The sequence below is a fragment of the Heptranchias perlo genome, chromosome 17 (genome assembly GCF_035084215.1).
Source record: "Heptranchias perlo isolate sHepPer1 chromosome 17, sHepPer1.hap1, whole genome shotgun sequence".
Taxonomy (NCBI): domain Eukaryota; kingdom Metazoa; phylum Chordata; class Chondrichthyes; order Hexanchiformes; family Hexanchidae; genus Heptranchias; species Heptranchias perlo.
This window is the reverse complement of record NC_090341.1, coordinates 34,510,487-34,527,210: the sequence shown is the minus strand read 5'-3', so window position 1 is coordinate 34,527,210 and position 16,724 is coordinate 34,510,487. Positions and strand designations below refer to the sequence as shown.

At 45.2% G+C, this 16,724-nt stretch overlaps 1 long non-coding RNA gene across 1 annotated transcript; it reads right to left on the bottom strand.

Moving 5' to 3' along the window:
- Positions 1–705: 705 nt before the first annotated feature.
- On the bottom strand, positions 706–4,512 carry LOC137334416 (uncharacterized). Its single transcript, XR_010966141.1, has 3 exons — positions 4,448–4,512; positions 2,681–2,776; positions 706–786 (listed from the first exon to the last, which is right to left on the bottom strand). It is a non-coding gene; the product is annotated as an uncharacterized lncRNA (long non-coding RNA).
- Between the last annotated feature and the right edge of the window lie 12,212 nt (positions 4,513–16,724).

Sequence of the window (16,724 nt, the reverse complement as noted above, 5' to 3'; positions counted from 1 at the left end):
AGGGTACACTTTCAGTGTGTTCCTGAGCTACTTTATTTCATAAGTACAGAAACAGGGAATGGTATAATTCTGCAAAGATTGTGAAGCAGAAATATTGTAGGAAAGATTCTTTTGTTTCTTCTAACGTACCTTGGTCTTCCTCCTTATAAAAGGCAGCACACATCTTGTAACCCAGTTCCTAAACACCAAGCGTTTACCACTGGAACAGTTGTAACTCTCTCCTGGTCAGGGAGAAAGTCTTCCCTCAGATTTTCCGGGATACAGTAGGCTGTGATGTGGAGCAACAGGGCTCTGTGGAGCTACTTTTAGAAGCTTAACCACCTGCAATATCTCAACTGTAAGGTACTTTACAGTGAGAAAGATTTCATCCTTTCATGCATTTTGTTTGGATAAATTATTGAAAGAGAGAGGGATTATTCAAACAACCAATCAAGTACTTCCTTAACTTGTTACAAATTATAATATTCCGAAATCTCAGTCTTTCACATGTGCCAACATCCTCGAGGTTTACAGTTTACAGTTGGAGCTCTGACATAAAAGACCACACTGTCCACTGAATCCTTCATGTGCTTCAGGGCATCAGTCTGCTCAGGTCCTTTAGAGCATGTGCTACAGCTTCCCATGCAGCAACATATTTGGCCAAAATCAGCTCGACACCTTTTATGTTTCACATTATCATTATAATCTGACAAATTCAGATGATTCGTATAGGCATCACAACAAAGATTGTAGAACAAGGAGACTGGTTGGCACCCATTAAGCTCCAAGGTGCATGTTTTCATGTTCCTATCAGGAGGAATCATAGACAAATGAGCCACATAGGATGCTTATCATAGTTTGACCTTAGAACTCCTGGTTGACTGTTGATGTTCTTCCCCCTTTCCAGGAATATACCTTTAGAGGCTATTGTTTTTTGTTTTATTTGACAACTAGATTTCCCGATTACTTACCATTCTCACCCAGCTAAAATAGCCAAAAGAATTTATGAAAAGGCCATTGAGGCTAACTGTCGCACCCCATTACCTCAGATCAACTGATTTAGCACAGACTGGGGATCAAACCTAGTAATTTGGTCTGTGTGACTCAGCTACTCACTGGATAAACTTTCTGGGGGTAATTTTGACTTTGGCCGATAGTGTAAATCGGGCGATATCAGCTCGTCAACCCGTTAAACGCCTCTCCTGATTTTCATTTCCACTGACTTCACGCCAAACCCTTTCACTAATGCTAATTCCCATTTCCCCTCTGTTGTTCTTGATCTTGTTTTATCTTCTGTTTGTACTATTAGTGAATACTCAGACTTGTTGGCGAGTCTAATTCTTCAATTCATTACATGGAATGTTAATGTGTTAACCGCCTAATTATAGGACAGAAAATCATTGGCCTCTCAAAGTAAGGGAAAGCTTAAATTGCTTTCTTACAAGAAGTCTCTGAGCGGTAATCTCATTGAAATGTATAAAATTCTTAGAGGACTTGACAGGGTCGATGTGGAGAGGCTGTTTCCCCTGGCTGAAGAGTCTAGAACTAGGGGGCATAGTCTCGGGATAAAGGATGGGCGATTTAGGACTGAGACAAGGAAGAATTTCTTCACTTAGAGGGTGATGAATGTTTGGAATTCTCTACCCCAGAGGGCTGTGGATGCTCAGTCGTTGAGTATATTCAAGACTGAGATAGATAGATTTTTGTACTGTAGGGGAATCATGGGATATGGGGATTGGGAGGAAAGTGAAGTTGAAGTTGAAGATCAACCATGATCTTATTGAATGGCGGAGCAGGCTTGAGGGGCCGTATGGCCTATTCCTGCTCCTATTTCTTATGTTCTTATATTCTTAAATTCAGTTAAATGTTGCACAACACAAAAAATTAGAGGATACTGATTTGATCAAGTTTACTTTTTCATAAGAAAAGATTGGTAGCAATCTTAATTCATGAGGATGCCTGTTGTTCTCGAAGTACAGCTTATGGTCATCAATACCGATGAGCCCAAATTTGATTGATATTTTTCTCTTTCTTGATATCTGTGCAAGTTGGAAATCTTATGGGAACATCCTCATAGGTATTTATAAAATTCCCAACAGTTGTACATTATCACCATTACAATGTCAGAATACATGTTCATCCATACATAAATGTCCTGCTCTTGTGTACATTGTTAGATAAAGTACGGAAATTCATCATTATGGCCTGAAACATTGACTGGTGTTAGGATTCATTATTGCCCTCACCATAGACAAAAGTAGCAAGACATCGTCTCTGCCATAGCCACATTCCAAGTTGTAAAGTAACTATATGCATGCCTATTGTGCATGTTGAGATTAGTGGTGGCAACTGCATATGTTGCTCCAAGTTCTTGTCCTCAGCTTATAAATATTTTGTGCTCATGCAGAAACTGATTCCTGTTGGTATACTCCTTGCATTGACAGAGAATCATCATCTTCCAACATTCTGGACTGGCTACGTCAGTCTGCATAACTTTATGTAGGCACAGACTACATGTAGAGGTTGCTTCACATCTTTTTACCCCTTCTGTTAACCCTGCTGGTTTTAACGAAGGTCAAACAGAAAGGGAAACTCTTAAATTGATTGTTTCACACCGACCATAACAAAGACTTGGGGCTCAATTTTACCATGGTGGCAGCCGGGGGTGGAGGGGGTGCAGGGGGGACGAAACCAAACTTACCGTTTCCGATGTGATCACACGTTGATTGATAGTAAATAACGTCCTCTCCGGGTTTCGTGCTCGGCAGCCGGCCTGTTCTGGTGCTGGAACGGAAGACTGGGGGTGGGGGGTGGGGGTAAGAGTGGAAGATTGGGGGGGGAGAATGGAAGATCGGGTGGGGGAGAGGGGAAGATTGGGGGGGAGAGGGGAAGATTGGGGGGACATCAGGGGAAGATTGGGGAGACATTGTGGGAAGAACAGGGAGGACATCGGGGAAGATCGGGGGGACATCGGGAGGATGAAGAGGAGGACATCGAAGCGGGAGACATCGGACATCAGAGCAGGTTTCAAAGGTAAGTTCATTTAGTGTTTCCACTTCCTAGCATAGTTTCTTATTTAATTTATTTAGTTTCTTTTTCCCTGATCCGGCCCTTCACTCTTGGTTACACCAGGCGTGAATCAGAAGCGGTGGGCAAGCTCCCCAGGTAAGTTAAAAATCTTTCTAATCCCTTCATCTGTCACAGGTAAAGTGCCTTAAGTACCTCAATGAGGTACATTTGGCTCTTTAACTGTCATCCCGCCGGCTTTAATTGTCGGCGGGACTTCCGTTTTCAGGTCGCCTGCGTGCACACAGGTGGGTCCCTGGGAAACTCGGAAGTCGATGGGTTGGAGCCGGCTTCCGAATCCGAACAGGATTTCTGTGATTTTCAGAGCCCCCCCCGCCCCAATGCACCCGCAATTGCCCCCTAAAATCACCCCCTTGATATTTGGTTTTTAAATCTGTGATAATTAGCCTTCCTTAGGAGTTTCCCAGAAGACCAAATCTGCTATCTGAACCTCAAGGACAGATTTTTCACCCATCATGAACTAATTTGCTTCTATTTCTGCTATTGAACAGGTACAATTAATACACATGCAGCTGTCAGAGTCAGTTACCAACACCATGACTTCTTCTCAATGACATTCTGCTGATACTTTATGCAATGCAAAGTGGAAGAGATTCTAACTTTGTTACACTATCTGCTCATTCAGATGATTTAACAAAGGCAGAATTTTCTGAGGTGTTCCAGCTTATCTGCAGGAGCTTCTTGAACTTTCGGCATTCAAGATCTACGTATTCATAGCATCTGCCTTTTACAAAAGCTTTACCACATCACTGGATATTCACACTCTCATTGTGTGATTCATGAAAGGAACCTTCATATTGTGACCACAGATTAACCCATCCTTTCAGCACTGGATTTGAATTTAGTGTTATCAATAGTCACGTCACACCAAATTAAGCTAGCAGCAACATTAAATATCAATTTTTTATCTGGGGAAACAAGATTGCTTTTATCCAGTGGCTAGTTCCATTATCAAGTTCCAAGCTCCAGCCAGCATCGGGATCAACGGGGCAGGGGAGGGGAGATCCAGCCAGCATCAGGGATCGGAGAGGGGTCCAGTATCGGGGATCGGGGGGTCCAGCATCGGGGGGATCCTGCATCTGGGGGGAGATTCCAGCAGTGGTGGGGGTGGGGGTGGGGGGCAGCCGATCGCAGGCAGCCAGGTGAGCTTGTTGGGCTTGGATGAAGATCTCCTGCTCCTCCGGGCCCACAAGCAGTGCAATAAATGCACTCACCTCATGGATCCGGCCCTTCCCGCCTGCTTTCACCTGAGGTGAATCGGAAACAATGGGAAACCTGAACAGCTTAAATTCATTTAAGTTTTCCAATACACAAAGAATTAAGCACCACTTAAAAGCTCCAAAAAGTTGTTAGTTTACCCGCCTACTAGCCCCCAACTCACCCGTTCTTGGGGGTTAAAATTACCTCTCCTAGTATCTGGTTACAGAGTGACAAAGGTAGAGTTCAAACTTGCTTCCTTGGCTAGGGAATAGTGTGTAGCACAGGAAAACTGAGAGAGGAAAAAAGTGATAAATAGAAGTTTTTAAAAAATCAAGGTGAGTGGTTGGAGAGTATATTGTGCTAGTTGTTGCAGTTTGTTATTTTTTAATGTTAGAATCCCATTAAATAACCTGGATCATAAATGTCAACAGTTGTAGTTTGTTGTTGCAATGATGTTTGAGCAGCAGAGCTTATGTATACAAATCTCATCAGCTTTAGTATTGGTTTGCTCCCTTAGTACCTATCCAGACCTCTTTAAGTACCATGGGTACCTCCAGTTCTCTAGACTTCAATTTGTTAATAAGGAAATCATTGATTCATTGTCTTTGTCAGATTAAAAAGCATGTTAACTATTTCTCCCAGCAGTTGACTATTCGTCTTGTATTATATTTCGCATGATCTTGCAAATCAATTACAATAGAGCCTTGATTTCTGCTTGGTACAATACTGAATCCTCCACAGAGTTTATTTGACCTGTTTTCACAATATCACATGGAAGGTTCAGATAAAGAAGGTCTTTCAGTCCATTTGATCTTACCTTTCCGGAATACAACTCCTAATGCTTTCTCATTACAGCATTTAATTGTTTCTTAATTGGGAGGACGGTAATTTAACAGCTGTCAAAATGCTACAGATGTTTCTAATAAAGAATAAAACATGATGCCAATGCTTGTAGGGGGGAAACAAAATCACTCCATTCAATTTCATGCTGCAGTTTTTCCCTCCTCCTCTTGAAGAATTTTGGATAGAACTGCTAGGATCATTAACCAAATGATTAACTGGATATTAACTTTCGACCATCAAAATCTCCTAAACTGCTGATTCTGGATTCTATTTCTGTCATTAACATCCTAGCAGACATTAAGTAAGTTGTTTAGCTTCTGAGTAGTGTGGTTTCAAAAGATAGAAAGTAAATGTCTCTGTCAAAGACATCAATGGCATCCTGTGTTACTGCAACTACAGGTCACTGTCTCTTCTTATCCTTCCAGACCTCTCCACTGCCTTTCATACTTTACGTTCTCCTCTAACATCTATCACCATAAAACTGCTCTCTTGTGGTTCCAATTCTATCTGTCCCAACATAGCCACTACATAGATCATCTGTATGCTCTCCCTTGGCAGCGTTATGTGCAAATACTGGGTCAACTTCCATATATCGACTGATAACAATCAGCTCTGCCTATCTACTATCTTCAATCGCATTGCCATGTTTACTCCAATGATGTTGCTGTACTGTTTACCTGCCTGCCTGCCCAATATCAAGTCCTGGATCAATCAAAACTACTTGCAGGTTAAAATCTGCAAAAGTAAAACCATCCTGTTTGGTTTTTGTCAACACTTCTGGCACTAACTCCATAAATCTTCCTGGCTGCTTGCTCAATTTCAACCCTTGGGTTCTGTTTGATCCTGAGTTGGGCTTTCGACCTCACATTTGGTCAGTTACCAAGAACACCTTATTCAACCTGTGGAGAATTACCTGCTTACACTCCTACCTCACCCTATCTGTAGTTTATCCATAACTTCATTTCTTCAAGGATTGATTTCTCAAATGCGTTTCCATTGACTTCAATGGAAATAAAAATCGGGAGAGATGTAAAACAGGCTGTCAATTTACACTCTCTCACAAAGTCAAAATTACCCCCTGTGTGTTTAGTGGTGATTGTGCAGAGGGATCATAATTGGAATCTTGGTGGAGTTTTGTTTTCTATTAAGAATGAAAGAAATTTGATTGGAGAAATGGCCAATAAATCAAGATAGCTGGTTGGAGATTAATAAAATTACTTGGAGATTAATAAAATTACTTAAAAAGAAGAATGAGAAATGCATGGGAGCAATGGAAGCCGAAATCACAAATTGGGGGAGGGTAAATTTTATTTATTTATTTTTACTGAAGTAAACAAGTTAATTATTTATTTTTACCTGGACAGTAATAACACAGTTGGTGAGCAATAACACTATTAGACAGCAGCATAGTAGGTATTGAAGAAATATGAAAAATATTTGGGAGAGGATTGGCTGCAGGGAACCATCTTCACAGGGTCCAGGACAGCAGAGTCAGTTACAGAGCTGTGCCATTTACTGTAAGGGCACCTGTTGCTAACATGCACCACAGGCTGGCACAGCCAGTGACGGAATGGGTCAGTCACATGGAGCTTCTTTTCCTTTCATATTTGGCTGTCACTTCTTAATTCCCTGTCAATATTGGCATTCCCCTTTAATTGTCCCCATCTATTTAAATGCAATTTTCCATTCTTACTAATATGCTCTTACAGTTGACTTGATCTATACCTGGATCTGTGACTAATAATGCAATGAACTGACCCAGAAAAATTGCTATTAGCACATTACCACCTAGGTGGGATTAGCACCAGTTCTTAATCTTCTAGACATCACTTGCTCCAGTAAAAGTAAACCACGTGCTTGCATATACTTCCTGTCAATTCTTTTCATTATCAATTCCCATGTCCACACTTGTAATGGAAGCTGCCTATACACACTTGTCACACAGTAATAATACCCTACCCACAGCGGAGGCAGCTTTTCTCCAAACTGAGCTAATGGGCCCGATTTTACCAGGGGTGCGGGTTCTCGGCGGGTAGGCCAGCGGGCGCCCGCGCGATCGTAGCAGGCAACACACTAATTGGATCCACTTACCTGCTCCTCCGGGTTCCCCGATGCTGATCTGCATCTCGGGCGGGCTGCGCATGCGCAGTAAGATCTGTCAGCTGGAGGCGCTCAATTTAAAGGGGCAGTCCTCCACTGACAGATGCTGCCACAAACAGCAAAAATTACAGCATGGAGCAGCCCAGGGGGAAGGCTGCTCCCAGTTTAATAATGCCTCACCCCAGGTATCATTAGATGGGGTGAGGAGGAGGGGGAGGACAGAGATCTTCCCCCCGGTGGGCGGGAGGAAGCAGCCCACCTCTGCCACCAAGAAGGCCTGGCTCGAGGTGGCAGAGGGGGTCACCTGCGCCACCAACATATCGCCCACCTGCATACAGTGCAGGAGGCGCTCCAATGACCTCAGTAGGTCAGCCACAGTGAGAACACGTAGTCTTTCCCCTACACTCCGCCTGCCACAACACTGCCCCCACCCCACATCTCCATCGGCACTGCCAACACTACTCTGTCACATGACCCCTCATACCCACTCAAACCTCATCCTCATCTTACCTGCACCTACTCACCTCGTGAGTACTCATCCCGCCACTACCACTCAACCCAATCCTCATACAATCTCATGGCTCTCTCTCATACTCACCCTCTCGTGCATCTCTCTCACGGCCAGCCTCACTCAACCTGCCACCACCTGTGCTGCAGCCACAGGGCATGCATCACATATGTGCAGTCGGCAGCGTAAGGCAAACGTGTCGTGAGCATGAAGGGGATGCACAAGGGTGTTTGAGGGTTTGTCATGGTTCTTACTTCTATTGAATTAAAGAACAACTTACATCATACATTATATTGGCACCACTACTGCCATGTCTTCGCGAATCCTGTCCGATTTGTGCAATAATGCCCGCTCCTGGGTATCCCTATGAGGACCCACCACTGATGCCACCCAGTGTGTCACTGCAGAGTGGGTGTAGGTGTATTTGCAGGGCTCTTCTGCGCAGACGACTGAGAGACATCGGGGATGTCCCCGGTTGCAGCCTGGAAGGCTGTGGAGCAGAAGTTCGGGAGGGCAGTGGTGACTTTGACAGCGACAGGTAGGAAGATGATGCACGGGCCAGCCAGGTGCAGCTCGGCATGAAAGAGGCTGCAGATGTCCACGGCTACATGTCGAGTGACTCTGAGCCTCCGTGTGCACTGCTGCTCAGAGAGGTCCAGGAGGCTGAGCCTCGGTCTGTGGAACGTGTGGCGAGGGTAGTGCCCTCTGCGACGCATCTCTCTCTGCGGTAGCCCTCCCTCCTGCTGTACAGGTGGATGTGTCACAGCACTCTGTTGTGGAGCTCCAGGTGTCAGAGGTGGACGGCGTGGATGGTGAGGCTGGTGATGCTGTTCGCCCTCCGAGGAGGTCATGACTGCAGCTACGGCGGCCCCCATCCGCAAGATGTACATCTGAGGGGGTCCGCAATGTCTCTGGACCCCGGGGTAAGTGTGCAGGTTGGTGACTTCGAACATCAGGAGGAGGGTGGTGGAGGCCAAACTTTGTCCCAAGTGACAGAGCGGCCTCCTGCAATGGCTGAGGGTCTCCCCACCGCCCCCCCCCCCCCCACCGCCCCACCTGTCAAATGGACCTTTGCAGCTGCCACAGGCTGACGGCTGCAACACGTCCATTTCAACTGTGACTGTTTCCCCCAGTGTGTGAAACAGTCCCATGTTTATCCAAAATCACACACAGTCCCTTAATCAGGTCAGTTAATGACCTGAACAACCAAAGTAAATACTCTCAAGTGGCATCCCGCTGGCTTTAATTGCCTGCGGGATTCCCACCAGCGGGGGCTGCGCACGCACCCCCGCACGTCAGCGCGGAACCCGGAAGTGGGCGGGATCGAGGCGCGATCCGGTCCCGCTGCGGGATTTCGGGATTTTCAGGGCCCCCCCGCCGAGAACGCACCCGGTAGCGGGTGCTAAAATCGGGCCCAATATCTTTTGTAATATCTTAACAATATATCATTTTAAAGGTTGGAATTTGGAAGACAGAAAAATATTGAAAGTCTCTTAGAGGGGAAAAGGTCATATGGGAATCTCTTGCTTTTATATTTACGAACATACGAATAATGACAGACAGGAAAAGACCTACCGGTCCAGCCAGCCTGTCCCATACCGTTGAAATATCTTGTGCATCACAATATATACACTCCCCATCCCACCTGGAGCCATGTGATCTCCTGGGAAAGGCGAAAAGCAGATAAAAACCCAGACTAATTTGGGGAAAAAAATCAGGAAAATTCCTCTCCGACCCCCCTTAAGTGATGGAAACTGGTCCAGGAGACCACCCTGGTCCTGATTAATATTACCAGGTACCTATCTCTGTTACTAGATGATCTCTGCCCCAACCAGAAACTGATCCAGCTCTCAATTGAAGGAATTCAGCGAATCAACATTCAAGGCATGAGCCAGCAGCCTGTTCCAAGGGTCCATTATTCTCTGGGAAAAGAAGAGCCACCTAATATCTAGCCTAGTTCTGCTTTTACATAACTTGTAAGAGTGACCCCTGGTCCTCCCTAACTTATTCAGTTGAAAGAATTAATCTACACAAACACAATCTAGTCCCTTCGTCATCCTAAAAACCTTGATCAAATCACCCTTACGTCTCTGCTTCTCTTTGAGTCTATCTGGGTAACTAAGGTGTTTTAAACTGGGAATTAATCTTGTGGCCTTCTTCTGCACAGTTTCCAAAGCCTCAGTATTGCCCACCATGTGAGGAGACCAAAACTGAACACAGTATTCTAACTGAGGCCTAACCAAGGGCTTGTACAAGGACAAAATGGTGTGCTTGTTTTATGGTGAATTGTCCTACAAATACACCCTAGCAACCTATTCACTTTAGCTATAGCTTCACGGTATTGGTCATGAACCTTTAGAGATTAATGTACTAAAACGTCCAGATCTCTTTTTGTCAAAAGATTGCAAGCCCTTGTTAATAATGCAAGAAGACCTCAGGGACTCAGGGCATGATTTTCTCATGGCGGCGGGAAGTCAGTGGGTGGGTGATTAGTCGTGTGGTGAAACCGGAAAAGTTTTTTGCATGTCGGTTTGAACGATCGCGACTGAATTGAAAGCCCATAATTTTATTTCCGGGTTTCGCGTCTCCAAGCTGCGTAGCGAGTGTACTGCGCACCTGAATGATGTGCTGTGAACTGGAGTATTTAAAGGGCCAGTGCAAAAATGGATTTTGAAGGTGAAAGGGGGAGCATCGAGAGTGCAGCATCATAGAGCCAATGCAGCACCCCGTTTCAGCGACGCCTCTCTTGAGTTGCTACTGGCTGGTGTCAGAAGCAGGAGGGATTTCCTCTACCCAGCTGATAGGAGGAAGTGCCCTGCTTCTGCCACTAAGAAGGCATGGCTGGAGGTGGCAGAGGAGCTCAGCAGCAGGTGCACGGTGCCCAGGTCATGGGTGCAATGCAGAAACCAGGTCAGGAAAAGTGAGTACATTTGTTGATTCACCAACGTCCTGTGAAAAGAACCCAACCCCTCTCTCACTCTGTGTTGGCAAGCCTACTCCACCACATCACTCCTCACACCTACATAAGTCTCATCTTCAATTTACCTTCACTTTCTATGCATATCTTCACCTCCCCATTTGTGAACTTACCACTCCCACTCACCCAGTCCTGATGCAATGTGATGAATCTGTCTGATACTCACTGTCTGATGCATCTGTTTCATTGTCAGCTTCACCTAAAGCAATGCATCTTCGTGAGTCACCTTCAGTCACTCACGCATCTGTTCTTTCTCCCCTTGTAGAAGAGAACGCAAAATGCAAGGGAGAGGAGTAGAACTGGAGGAGGCCCAACACAAATAGTACCGTTGACAGATTTGGAGGAGGAGGCGATGGGCATCAATTGGACGGTTGCATGTTTGGCCGTTGGCGATGGCGAGACTGGCAACCTGCAGGTGGCTGGTGACAGAACTTTAACATCCTTCACACACATGATGAATTGATGCTATCAATGAATGACCTGTTCCACACCTCAGTATGGTCATTGGAAACATTGTAACTTCTCCGATGAATATTTAATATTGGTTTATGTCGTCTTCCAGGGCCTTCACGGATTGATGATGAGGCAGCTGCCAAGGAAGAAGGTAATTCCTCAGAGGAGCTCATTCCTTCTGAGGGTGCACTGTCACATGACATCCATCCATGCACCAGCACAGATACTGGCACTTCGGTGGGTCCTGTTAGGCAGATAGTTGAGTTGTCACCTGGTGATTCAACACTCACAAGTGTGCATGAGCAGGCAGTGGTGGCAGGGGCAGCTGTGGAGAGCCCTCATCAGGGGGCGCACTCATCTCCAAGTTCTGCTCAGCTGGGCACAGATGCTGAATCCCAAGGGACATTATTGAGAGTGAGAATGATTGAGTTACAGCTCCAACTTTGCAAGATAATGGAAAAGGTGTCACACACACTCTCCACAATAGCGGATAGGATGGAAGAGTCCAACTCCATCACCAGTGGATTGGTGGTGCAGGTAAGTGTGGGAATGTCTTCAATGGAGAGAGTGGCAGCCTCCGATGAGCTTCAAGAACGGCTCTTAATTAAGTCCATGCAGGCCATGACAATGGCGTGCGGACTCTGTATGCCAATATATCTGCCATCTTAAACAGGCAGACAGATACTTTAGCCATGGCCGTACATCTCCTTACCAGCCTGCTGGCCAGCAAAATGGTGGGAGTGGTGTTGCCCCAACCCGGGAGAGGGATGATGGCAAAAGGGGACATGGAAGTGGGGACTCCACTCAAAGCACTCGAACCTCTCACCCGTTGCCCCCTCCTCAGCCAGTAAGCACAATGCTGCCTCCTCTCCCGAATCTGCCCCTGCACAGGTGCCGGTGGAGCAGTCTTTGGCAGGCCCTCACTGGCTCCAAAACCCAGAGGTCGTAGGCCGAAAGCATCTCATCAGTCAAGGCATGAATCTGAGCAACCTGCCACTACCTCTGCTGAAGCCACAGGTGATGCACCAAGTAGAAGCGCAATGAAGAAGGCGGCTAAGGTTTTGTAATTCACCAAGGGTATGCACAAGGGTGTCTGACAGTGTGTCATGTTGTTAATTTATATTTGCTTTTTGTTAACTCCACATTAAATGGTACAATTCTTACTACCACTGCCACGGCTTGGTCCATGAATGGCTTGCCCATTCGTGAGTCCCTTTTGTGAAATTGTCCTTTCATGTGCTTCATAATGAATTCCAAGACATGATGCCACTTACTGGGCGCATATGCAATGGGTGTATGCATGTTGAAGGCATGTTTTGTGCAAACAGCGGTGTGGGGTGGGGGCTGGTGGTGGTTGCTCCATCAGTCTGAGTAGTTCACATTCTTCAATTTGGAGATCTCATTATTAGAACCTGTTAGATATGAGTGATTCCCTGGCATCATGGGCAGCGATGTGCACCGCTGCTCTGGCGATGGGTTCCCCATCTTCATTTCCCTCCTCCTCGTCCTCATCCTTCTCCTCCTCATCCTCTTCTTCAATGTTGCCAGCAGATGAGGATGCTTCATGAGTGCATTTGAGTTCCTCCACCTGTAACCCTCTCTGCTAAGCGATGTTGCGCAGGATGCAACACACAACAATTATTTTGCATACCCTCGCTGGTAAGTACTGAAGAGCTCTCCCGGATCTATCCAGAAACCTGAAACGCAACTTCAGCATTCCTATATCGTATACACTTATGTGCAGGCGACAGGGAGACCCTGAAGATGTCACTGGTGGCACCCTGAAAGGATCCGGAGGTGAAGAAATTGAGGGCACTGGTGACTTTAATGACGGGCAATGCGTGGCCACCAGGCCCAGCCAAGAGCAGCACTGCATGAAGGAATGTGCAGATTTCTGCAACCACCTGCTGAATCAATCTGAGCCTTCGTAGGCACTGCTCCTCAGAGGTCCAGGAAGCTCAGCCTCTGCCTGTAGACCCTCTAACGTGGGTGATGTCTCTTGCCACCTTGGCCCCTCCGTTGGTCCCCTCTCTGCTCTTCTTCAGGTCCTTGTTGCACACCTCTGTCTTGTGTACCTACAGATCCCAAAACTGCATGCTGTGCCTGCCGCGGATGTACTGTGGAATAAATCTATTGCGCCCCCCCATCCTGATCTTGTCAATTTGAGGGATTCAAAATGTAGGAAAATTTGTCTGAACACAAGAATTCTCAGTCTAAACACAAAGAACTCCCAGCCAAAGGTTTGTCTGAGAGAACTGAATGCCCAGCTGCAAAACCTCACCTTTTATTCAGAAGTGTCAATCATTGATTTAAAGGTCCAAGTGAGCTTCGCCTCCATTTCTATGGCGTGTCTCCGAAGGTACGGGAGACACGTTCAGTATAAGTTAAATTCGATTCTGTTGTAGAATTCACAAAAATGTAATCCCCTTAAGTGTTTGAACTACCTAAATTGTCCATTTAAATATTGCCCCCCCTCCCCGACTTTAAGTGGCGACGGGACTTCTGGATATCTGTTGCGTGTGCGCATCCTAACACGCCTGCCTCAAATCCGGAAGTGGGCACGTTGGAGCCAGGATGCTGTCCCACTCCAAAAACGTACTACTTTCACTGCCCACCCACCCCCAACCCATCAGTTCTTGGGAGTTAAAATTACCCCCTCAGAGACCCTTCCCACTGCTGTTGTACATTTGCTGGAGTAGATTTTTAAAATTTGTAAAATAATCTTTGTTATTGGCACAAAAGAGCCTTTGTCCAGCTGTCAGACTAGCTCAATAGGCCAACTCACTGATTCTGTAAGGTTTCAGTTCACAGTATAGGAAGTTTAAATTAGGTGATAACATTGTGGATGTCATCAAAATGTTTCTCATGGATGGGTTTTTTCTTTCCAAGTGTGCTGTGCAAAACTTGTAATCTTATCTGTCTTATGTAACAATACACCTATTGTCAAATTATCAATAGTTCGCCCAGGAGATTTTATTTTCCCAGTACATAATCGTGCCTTGCTTTTGATTTTCCTAACTCATTTTTTATATTGAATAAGCAATCTTTAGCCCATTAGTATTAAGAAAGGAGCCCTTCCAACCTTCTGACAGAATGGGCCAATGTTACTTGAGAATAATCTTATTAACTTTCAAGAGAACAAGGATGTAGATTCAAATCATGGCTTTGATTGTTCTATTATTCAGAATCAACAGATGTGATATTTCTGAATAACTTTAAAATCCTCTTGCTTTTTCCAATCTACTTTTGATATTTTAAAAATTAACTTTATACTATAATTAGGAGGAAGTGACTTGGGAATTAACATCAGTAGAAAGTAATTATTCCAAAATGTTTCAGCAATCATATCGTTTACGTGCAATTCTCATGCGATTGGTTAACGGACAGAAAACAGAGAGTAGGAATAAACGAGTCATTTTCAGGTTGGCAAGTTGTAACTAGTGGGGTGCCGCAAGGATCAGTGCTTGGGCCTCAGCTATTTAAATTATATATCAAAGATTTAGATGAGGGGACCGAGTGTAATGTATCCAAATTTGCTGATGATACAAAGCTAAGTGGGAAAGTAAGCTATGAGGAGGATGCAAAGAAACTACAAAGAGATATAGACAGGTTAAGTGAGTGGGCGAGAAGGTGGCAGATGGAGTATAATGTGGGGAAATGTGAAATTATCCGCTTTGGTAGGAAGAATAGAAAAGCAGAATATTTTTTAAAAGGCGAGAGACTAAGAAATGTTGGTTGTCAAAGGGATCTGGGTGTCCTTGTACATGAATCACAGAAAGTTAACATGCAGGTACAGCAAGCAATTAGGAAGGCAAATGGTATGTTAGCCATTTTTGCAAGGGAGTTGGAGTGTAAGAGTAAGGAGGTCTTACTGCAATTATATAGGGCTCTGGTGAGAGCACACCTGGAGTGCTGTGTAAAATTTTGGTCTTCTTAACTAAGGAAGGATATACTTGCCTTAGAGAGGATGCAACGAAGGTTCACTAGATTGATTCCTGGGATGAGAGGGTTGTCCTATGAGGAGAGATTGAGTAGAATGGGCCTATATTCTTTGGAGTTTAGGCGAATGAGAGGTGATCTCATTGAAACATATAAAATTCTTAGAGGACTTGACAGGGTAGATGCTGAGAGGCTGTTTCCTCTGGCTGGAGAGTCTAGATCTAGGGGTCATAGTCTCATGATAAGGGGTCGGCCATTTAGGATCGAGATGAGGAAAAATTTCTTCACTTAGAGGGTTGTGAATTCTCTACCCCAGAGGGCTGTGGATGCTCAGTCGTTGAGTACATTCAAGACTGAGATCGATGGATATTTGGACACTAAGGGAATCAAGGGATATGGGGATAGCGCGGGAATGTGGATTTGAGGTAGAAGATCAGCCATGATCTTATTGAGTGGCGGAGCAGGCTCGAGGGGCCGAGTGGCCTACTCCTGCTCCTGTTTCTTATGTTCTTATGTTCTCTCCCTCCCACCACTAAGGTACTTCCTGCACCCAGTCTTGGATGAGTTACAATTTTCTTCAGCTCAACATGAAGACTGAAGCAGCCATCTTCAGCTCTGGCGGCAAATGTCACTTCCTTGCCACTGATTCCATCCAACTCCCTGGCTGTTCTTTCAGGCTCAACCAGATCATTCACAACTTTAGCATCCTGGTCAATCTTGAGCTTAGTTTGAGACTCCATATCCTCTTCACCACAATTATTGCTTGCTTCCACCTCCGCAACATCAACCTGCCTCCAATTTGTGATAGCTGCTCCAAAAGATCACCGTGTACAAGACCAAGGATGTGATACCTGATGTTCCAAAATATGGAAAGAGAAGAGGGCAACTAAAGAAACTTCTCGGGCGAATGGAATTCAGGTCAAAAAAGGCTCTCCCTGTTTTTCGTGACTGTGTGCTGCCCGGAATCACACAAAATTTATGAAGATGCTTAAGCGGCCCAAACACCATCTTATGCCAGTCCACCTCCCTCCCTGTGTGAGAGCATTGCAAAGTAACATGCATGGTTGTGGTGACATCATTCATTTTATACCGAACTTTAAACCATTGTGTACAAAATATTTGTGTCCCCTGCTATAATTGTGCCCTGCAGCTTTTGTGCAATGAAAGAGTGCAGAGAAAGGTGCAAAGGTTAACTCCAGACTTTGAATGCTGTCTCCTGAGTGTGCTGCAACTCAATATTTAGATTTGTATCGCATCTTCTTTGGCTAAGTAGTAATCATGTGTACAAAGTTGCATAATTTAACTTGCCACTTCTGATGCAACTGAATTTCTTCCATATTTGCTCTGAGGTCCAACTGCATTAATATAATCCACGACCTTCACTCATGCAGTTTGCATCTGTAATTTAACAAAAGGGTGGCCTCCTGCCCTGCTTCCATTGCTGTGCCTACTGCAGCAGGATTTCCAATGATTCGTCCGAAAAGGGGAAACTCCCTGCTGCCTTCATTGTACACATTTTGGAAACAAACAATATCCATAACTCCTCACAGCCTGTCCTTATGCATCCGCATTAATTGAGAAGAAAAGGAACCTATTCCCCTTTAAAGGCAAGCGGCAGCTGTTTTAAAATTACATTAT